At 42.6% G+C, this 8,134-nt stretch overlaps 1 non-coding gene across 1 annotated transcript; it reads right to left on the bottom strand.

The window, feature by feature from the left end:
• Window positions 1-2,864: 2,864 nt before the first annotated feature.
• Window positions 2,865-3,002, bottom strand: LOC114814397. The gene has a single exon (XR_003762195.1). It is a non-coding gene; the product is annotated as a small nucleolar RNA SNORA7 (small nucleolar RNA).
• Between the last annotated feature and the right edge of the window lie 5,132 nt (window positions 3,003-8,134).

Genomic DNA, 8,134 nt, shown 5'->3' with positions numbered 1-8,134 from the left:
CCACTCCCCCTCTCTGTCCACACCCAAGCCTCCGTGGTGGACAGAAGGAGGCAAAATTTTAGGGCACTCTGTCAGGCAAAAAAACCCCTCATTGGACAAGACAAAAAAGTGAGGAAAACCATATTAGGGCAAGACTGCAGGAAGGAGAAAATACTCTACCCAGCACTCAGCTATCCGGGAGTAACACTTTCAAAAGGGGATGGTGAAATGCAGATGAATGCATGGTAAAGAAATCACATCCTTTCTCTTTCTAAAGGAGCATTCAGAAGTGAGAGCCTCAGGGTTTCCTGTATGCTACTTACTTGATTCTGCACTGCTGCTCCCAGATCACCTGTCTCCCCCAGGATCCTCATACTTCATGCCAAAGGGGCTTAGGAGCTTTGAAAGAGCTTTTATCGGGGCTCTGCATAGATGGATTCTACCCGGATGGTAAAGAGAACCTTTTTTCATGGATGTATAGGAGACATTCATATCTTGCAATCTCAGGGAGAGTACTGTGCCATTGACCTAGTTCCAGAAGAGATGTCATTTTCATTTAGGAAAACATTATCTTTTTAAACTATGCTGTTTCTCATTTCTACCAATTTCTACAAGACTCAGTGTATCATAATGAAGCTGAGAATCCCAATAGAACAAAAATTATTCAGATTTCTAAAGCCTCAAATTATAAGGGAGGAAGGACTGCTACCTTACAGTAATAAAATATTTTCATGCTCCTCATCCAATGGAATGGTTTACAAAAATTCACACAGTGATAAAATTCCCAAATTAAGGCCCAATCCACATCCTTAAAATAACCAGTTAAGTTTGGGGGTCAGAGGTAAATTTAAGAAGGAATTTAATGATAGAGTGGGTCAATCCCTCCCAAAAACATGAAAAATGAAAATCGTCTGAATAGAGAAAACAGAAAGGAGGGTTAATTTGACCCCAGATCCTAACCCCAGTATTAAGAGAAGAAACAGAAAACACTACTGATTTGACCTTTAAGTGTGCGGATTTAGCGACTTTGGGAGTGTCCAAATGAAGTTGGCCTAAACACAGACTCTCACATGCATATTATAAAAATAAAAATAAATGGTGGCATTTGTTAAGCACTTACTATGTGCAAAGCGCTGTTCTAAGCACTGGGTGATACAAGGTGATCAGGTTGTCCCATGTGGGGCTCACGGTTTTAATTCCCATTTTACAGATGAGGTAACTGAGGCATAGAGAAGTTAAGTGACTTACCCAAAGTCACATAGGGGGCAAGTGGCAGAGCCGGGATTAGAATCCACAACCGCTGACTCCCAAGTCCAGGTCCTTTCCACTGAGCCACGCTGCTTCCACAGCTGTAACGTGGGTAGGTAAAGTGCAGGTTTAGAACATTCCAACACTAAGAAAGAAACCATCAAGGGTGGAATAAATCCACATAAACATGGGAATTCCAGAACTCTGCTTTCTGACTTTATCTTATCCTTGGGTGCCAGTGAATTGCAGGGAACATGATCTCTTTGAAAGCCAAGAGCCCTGCATATCCAGACACAACAGTCAGACTCTTTGTTCTCCTGTTTGGGAGACAAAGTCCAATTCCCCTGGATGGCTTAGTTATGGGGTTTTTTGAGGGGTCTGTGTCCCACTTTGCCAATATACAGTAACAGGACTGGCAAGACAGATGTTCAGAACAGTTGCTATTGCCTGAATCACTAAAGAATGGAGCTGTCAAAAGGAAAGCAGGACAGGCTACTAGTCTCTCAAGTGTCTTTGGGATCCTTTATGCTTGTGGGTGAAGTGCTTCTTAAAGCCAGCTGAGCATCACAATGTAATCAAAGGAGTAAAATTCTCTGAATGTTGGTGGGGAGGGGAGGACATGTAGAAGGCCTGGGTTCCCTCACCAGATGTAAGTAGCAACCAACTTCTCCTCCGTGGACTTTCCTTTCCCTCCAGCTTTCCTTTCCAAATTTGCTTCACATTTCATGGAACACTGCAAACATTTAGACTGTCTTTAGGGGCAAAGCGAATAGCACCACCTCAATCCTTGTGCAAGCATAGTGATGACCAGGGGCACTTTTCATACTCCGCTGTTTAAGCACTTCAGCCCTGACCTCTCTCCTTCTCTGTAGTCTCACATTTCCTCCTGCTTTCAGGACATCTCTACTTGGATGTCTCACTACACCTCAAACTTAAAATATCCAAAACAAAACTCCTCACCTACCCACCCAAACCCTGTCCTTCCCGCTGATATTTCCATCACTGTAGACAATACCAGCATCCTCTCTATCTTACAAGCCTGTATCCTTGGAGTTATCCTCAACTCATTCTCTCATTCTACCACATATTCAATCTGCCACCATATCCTGTCAACTCTACCTTCACAACATTATTAAAATCCATCCTTTCTTCTCCAAACTGCCACCATGCTGATCCATGTACTTATATCACACCTTGATTGCTGAATCAACCTCCTCATTAACTCCCTGCCTCCAATCTCTCCCCACTTTAATCCTCACCTCACTCTGCTGCCTGGATCATTTTCCTAAAATAACATTGAGTCCACGTCTTCCCACTCTTTATGAACCTCCAATGGTTGCCCATCGGCCTCTGCACCAGACAGAAACTCCTTGCCATCGTCTTTACTGGCACATAGTAAGCACTTAAGTTGTCTTGTCTTATGCCATTGAGTCATTTCCGACCCATAGCAACACCGTGGACACATCTCTCCCAGAACGCCCCGCTCTCCATCTGCAATCGTTCTGGTAGTGGATCCGTAGTATTTTCTTGGTCAAAATGTGGAAGTGGTTTACCATTGCCGCCTTCTGCGCAGTAAACTCGAGTCTCCGCCCTCGACTCTCTCCCATGCCGCTGCTGCCCAGCATGGGTAAGTTTTGACTTGTAGCAGATTGCCTTCCACTTGCTAGCCACTGCCCAACTTAGAAATGGAATGGATAGGCCTCTGCTTGATTCTCCCTCCTGTAGCTGAGACTGGTAGAGTACTGGAAACTCTCCAGGTGTGACCCTGAGAGGGGAAGCACTTAAATATCACAATTATTATTGTTATTAGAAAGAGTTCCAGGGGGCAGAGGTAGGGGTTTTTTGGGAGCAGGAGTAGGGATAGGGAATAGAGCAGGAGCAGAGAGGTAGAGGTAGAGACCCAGCACGGCCCAAATATTTTTGCTGTCTAATCATTAACCACATGCTGTATCCTTTGTCCAGATTAAAACAGCACATGTGAGAACTGCAAAAGTTCCCTCTACTAGGGCACAGATTTACCAAATGTGTATGACTGTGAGAAATCATGTCACTGATGACTTTACATCCAAAACTCCCAGCTAGTCTCACATCCATTGATACTGGGGACACACTGCTGATTCCCACAACTAAAGAGACATTCATTATGCAGAAACTGAGAAGCCAAGAGTTATGGCTGCTTTCTGTAAGTGGCTAATTCATCGGTTAATGTCCATTCAATTATTCACAAAATAGCAAAGCAGAAACCCTCCTTCCAAAGTGGGCTCAAAAGGTATTTTATAGGATTGTCACTGAAAAAGACTCAGATCCTAACAAGAGTTCATTTTAATAAGTTCACTATAAAATACATTTCAATGGCTCCCACTAAATTTTTCCATGAAACTAGACTTTACACAAAAAGAAAGGTCAAAATACCCAAATCCATTTCATATTAATATTTAGGGAAATGTTACAAATATCTTCAGATATGCATAGAAGGACTAGGGATATATCTGGGAAATTTTGGTGAAAACATACATCAAATCCAGAGATGAAAGGTATGAATAGATATTTTCACTACTAGACATTTTATTGTTCCTTTTTCCTAGACCAGTCAGACATGTGACTTAGAACAAAGTAAACCTGTCATTGTTTTAATGAATATTTGACAGGCTGGAGGAAGACTTAAAAATGAAATAGAAGGGTTCTGGTTTAGATTTTGAATGTGTGCAAGACAGGATTTTCTTGGTGGTTATCATTTGGAAACATAGGGTCGTGTAACAAATTAAAAAAAAGAACTGTTGTTGGGTATAACAGTTGTTCCAGATGCCACAAAGCTGAAGAGAGTTAGGAGACTCAGACAGTCAATCCTTCCACTCTTTCTATATTTAACTTCCTTCCTTTTATTTTTCCCTCCACACCATTTCATAGTAAGACAATCAGTCACACATGTTAGGTTTCCAAGATAAGCCACAGCAAAACATTCCTTTTGTCTCAGTTCTTCTCAGCTCTAGCTCTTTCACAGCACAGAAGTTGGACACCCTAATTAGGGGGCTATTCCTTTAGTGAACTCTTAACCTCCTGCTTTAGGTATGTTCTGACTTCCTTCATTTCTTAAATTTGCTTTTAAAGTCACTTTTAGAGGATTGGTTTTCCCCAGTTCAAAAGAAGCTTAGAAGCAGAACGGCATAGTGGATAGAGCATGGGCCTGAGAGTCAGAAGGTCATGGGTTCTAATCTGACTCGACTGTTGTGTGGCGCTGGGCAAGTCACTTCACTTCTCTGTGTCTCAGTTATCTCATCTGTAAAATGGAGATTGAAATTGTGAGCCTTGTGTGGGACAGGGACTGTGTCCAACCCAATTTGCTTATATATACCTCAGTATTTAGTACAGTGTCTGGCACATAGTAAGTGCTTAATAAATACCACAATTATTATTATTATCATTATTATTATTAAAGCCAGCAATTGCTTCAGGATATCCTCCAATCATTTCATTCCAATTTCAGGTGTTCAAAGTCCTGTACTGCTTTATAGAACTGGGTGATATTTGTTAAGCGCTTACTATATGCCAAGCACTGTACAAAGTGCTGGAGTAGATTCAAGATAATCAGGTCTCACAGGGGGCTCACAGTCTAAATAGAAGAGAGAACAGGTAATAATAACAATAATAATAAAGGTGGTACTTGTTAAGCACTTACTATGTGCAAAGCACTGTTCTAAGCTCTGGGGGGATACAAGGTGATCGAGTTGTCCCACATGGAGCTCACAGTCTAAATCCCCATTTTACAGATGAGGTAACTGAGGCACAGAGAAGTTAAGTGACTTGCCCAGGGTCACAGAGCAGACTGGTGGCTGAGCCAGGATTAGAATCCAGGGCTTCTGACTCCCAGGCCTGTGATCTTTCCACTAGACCACACTCCTGAGGTCTGGTGAAGGGTGGTATCCCCACAGTTTCCCTGGACAACCCATTAGACATACAGCAGGGTAATATCCTGTGACCCACCCTCAACGACCTAGGTTACCAAGCCAGTCAGTCTAAAGGAGTAGACTCATGGGAGAACTCACTCCACTTCACATTGTGCTCCTCACACAGTACAATGCTTTTGTTAGAGAAGCAGCGTGGCTCAGTGGAAAGAGCACGGGCTTTGGAGTCAGAGGTCATGAGTTCGAATCCCGGCTCTGCCACTTGTCAGCTGTGTGACTGTGGGCGAGTCACTTAACTTCTCGGTGCCTCAGTTACCTCATCTGTAAAATGGGGATTAAGACTGCGAGCCCCACGTGGGACATCCTGATTCCCCTGTGTCTACCCCAGCGCTTAGAACGGTGCTCGGCACATAGTAAGCGCTTAACAAATACCAACATTATTATTATTATTATTAATAGAATGGAAGGTGCAATGCTTGGTACCAGATTAGCGACTTGCCCCTGAAAATTTTAGCATTTTAGTTATTGAGCACATTTGCAGCAGTTAACAAGAGCCTTGTATAAAATGGTAATTGCAGATTCATGTTTTGTTTTGCTTTTTTAATTAATCCATCAATCAATGGTATTTATTAAGTGCTTACTCTGTCCAGAGCATTGTACTACGCTCTTGGGAGGGTATAGTACAAAATAGTTGGTCAACATGTTCTCTGCCCATTAGGACCTTATTGAGTAAATGGGGAGGCACTATATCCAACATTCCCATGTCCAAAGATATATCGAAGCACTGTGACCTAGCAGAAAGAGCATGAGCCTGGTCGGCGGCAGACCTGGGTTCTAATCCTGATCTGCTGTGTGATCTTCGGCAAGTCACTTAAGTTTCTCTGGCTCTCAGTTACCTCGTCTGTAAAATGGAGTTTCAATACCTGTTCTCCTTTCTACTTAGACTGTGAATCTCTGAGACCTGATTATCTTGTATCTACACCAGTGCTTAGAACAGTGCTTGGCACATACTAAGTGTTTAATAATAAATACCACAATTATTATCAATTATTATTTGTGGGCACCTAAAATTAAAGGCTCTGAGATCTAGGGCTTGGACAAGCTGCACCATCCCCCTCTCCTATTTCCAACCCTTACTGACCTCCGAATCTCTCTCCATCACCCTAACTCAGGGAGACGGGAGGGGGAAGAAGGTGGAGCAGAGAAATGCTTATGATGGCAGTTCACAATCTCCCCATTTCTGATCAGAGTTCAGGACAGAATTCAGGGCAACATTACTGTGCCCTTGGTGGCCACCATCCCAACCAAATCTTAGTTCTGCTTTGGCCATATCCCTACTGAATTAAGCTTTGAAACTAAAGCCCCGAACTGGTCAACAGCCACCTTTGGAAGAGATCCCAGAAGCTATTAAAGAACAGCTGTAAATCCTGGTACAGCATGATGTACTTTAAATGGTTACAGGAGTTTTCAGATCATAGGGTTCCAAATGTATTTTATCCTGAGGATTTCCTCGGCAAAGCATATTGATTTCACAGAGGCAGTAGCCCAACAGGAGAGATACTTGCTAATACACCTTTTTGGAAACCAAGTCTGATTATCTTTTTGTTGTGATTTTTTTATGGTATTGGAGAAGTGCTTCTTATGTGCCAGGCACTGTACTAAGTGCTGTGGTGGATACAAGCCAGTCAGGTTGGACACAGTACAGATCCCACATGAAGCTCAGTCTAAAGTCCCATTTTACAGATGAGTTAACTGAGGCACAAAGAAGTTAAGTGACTTAGCCAAGGTGACACAGCAGACAAGTGGTGGAGATGGGATTAAAACCCTGGTCCTCTGACTCCCAGGCCCGTGTTTTAGCCACTAGGCCAAGTTGCTTCCCCAGCACTTAGCAAGGTGCTTTAAAAAGATAATAAGGCCTTAATAAATACCATAACTATAACAGCCATTAGTAATAGAATGCTGATTTTATTTCTTCTTGATCTGATCTGGAGAGAGGATGGACTGGTAAACAAATGTCTAAAGTTTGATGAGATTTTAGTTATTTCTTGAAGGCTGTGAGCTAACCTCTCAGAATTTCACTTACAGGAAAGCCATCCAGAAGGGATGAGTCTAAGGTTACCCCAGTTTCAAGTGCACTAATAATGTGTTTTACAATAAGCAACATTAATGTGTAGGATCTGAAAGCTCCAGTTTGCTCAGTGGCCAGATGATCTCAGCTTCTTCATAAACAACATCCTGGGGCTCATTTTATAAATGGAGAAACTGAGGCTCTGTGAGGTTGATTTAACGGACACTGTAAAGCAAAGTTCCTTAGACCCAGGATTTGTGGCTCCTTGACCTACTCACTATGTCCATCAATCATATTTATTAAACACTGTACTATGCACTTGGGAGAGTACAACAGCTATATTGTCCTATTGTCAATATTGGCCTGTGATTCTATGCTGCATTATTTTTTTTAATGTTTGTCAGATTTATACCATACCTTTCCCCAAAGAGCTCAAGCTGCCTAAAACAACACGTTTACACTTGCAAAGCTGAACATCTAACATAAAGTTGAAACTTTTGGATAGGACAGAGAGAGAAGAGGACGAGAGCAATAGGATTGAAAGAGAGGGAGTGATAGCAAATCTAAACTTGTGGCACCAGCTCTGAGAATTCCCTGGTGGGTCTGGGGCAGTACATTTTGGGGCAGGGCAGGATTCTTTCTAGCCTGGATTTGCTCCCCACTGCCCACCCAGATGCACACACTCCCCTCCCCCAACCCTTCTAAGACTATTATTAGTTCAAGGCAGCTGAAGCACAGTAGCTGTAATCAAATGTATTAATCACCTACAGGGTGTGAAGCACTACACTAAATACTGGGAAAGCAGATGCTGCCAGTGAAGTGAGAATTTGACATGGTTGAGGGGCCTCAAGGAGAGTTACACAAATACACATAACTGCATGTTATTTTGGCACCAGCCTTAAATTCACAGGCCCACCAACAATCTGTAGCTCAGGTT

Source organism: Ornithorhynchus anatinus, chromosome 9 (assembly GCF_004115215.2).
Source record: "Ornithorhynchus anatinus isolate Pmale09 chromosome 9, mOrnAna1.pri.v4, whole genome shotgun sequence".
Taxonomy (NCBI): Eukaryota; Metazoa; Chordata; class Mammalia; order Monotremata; family Ornithorhynchidae; genus Ornithorhynchus; species Ornithorhynchus anatinus.
This window is presented reverse-complemented; position numbering and strand designations above follow the sequence as displayed.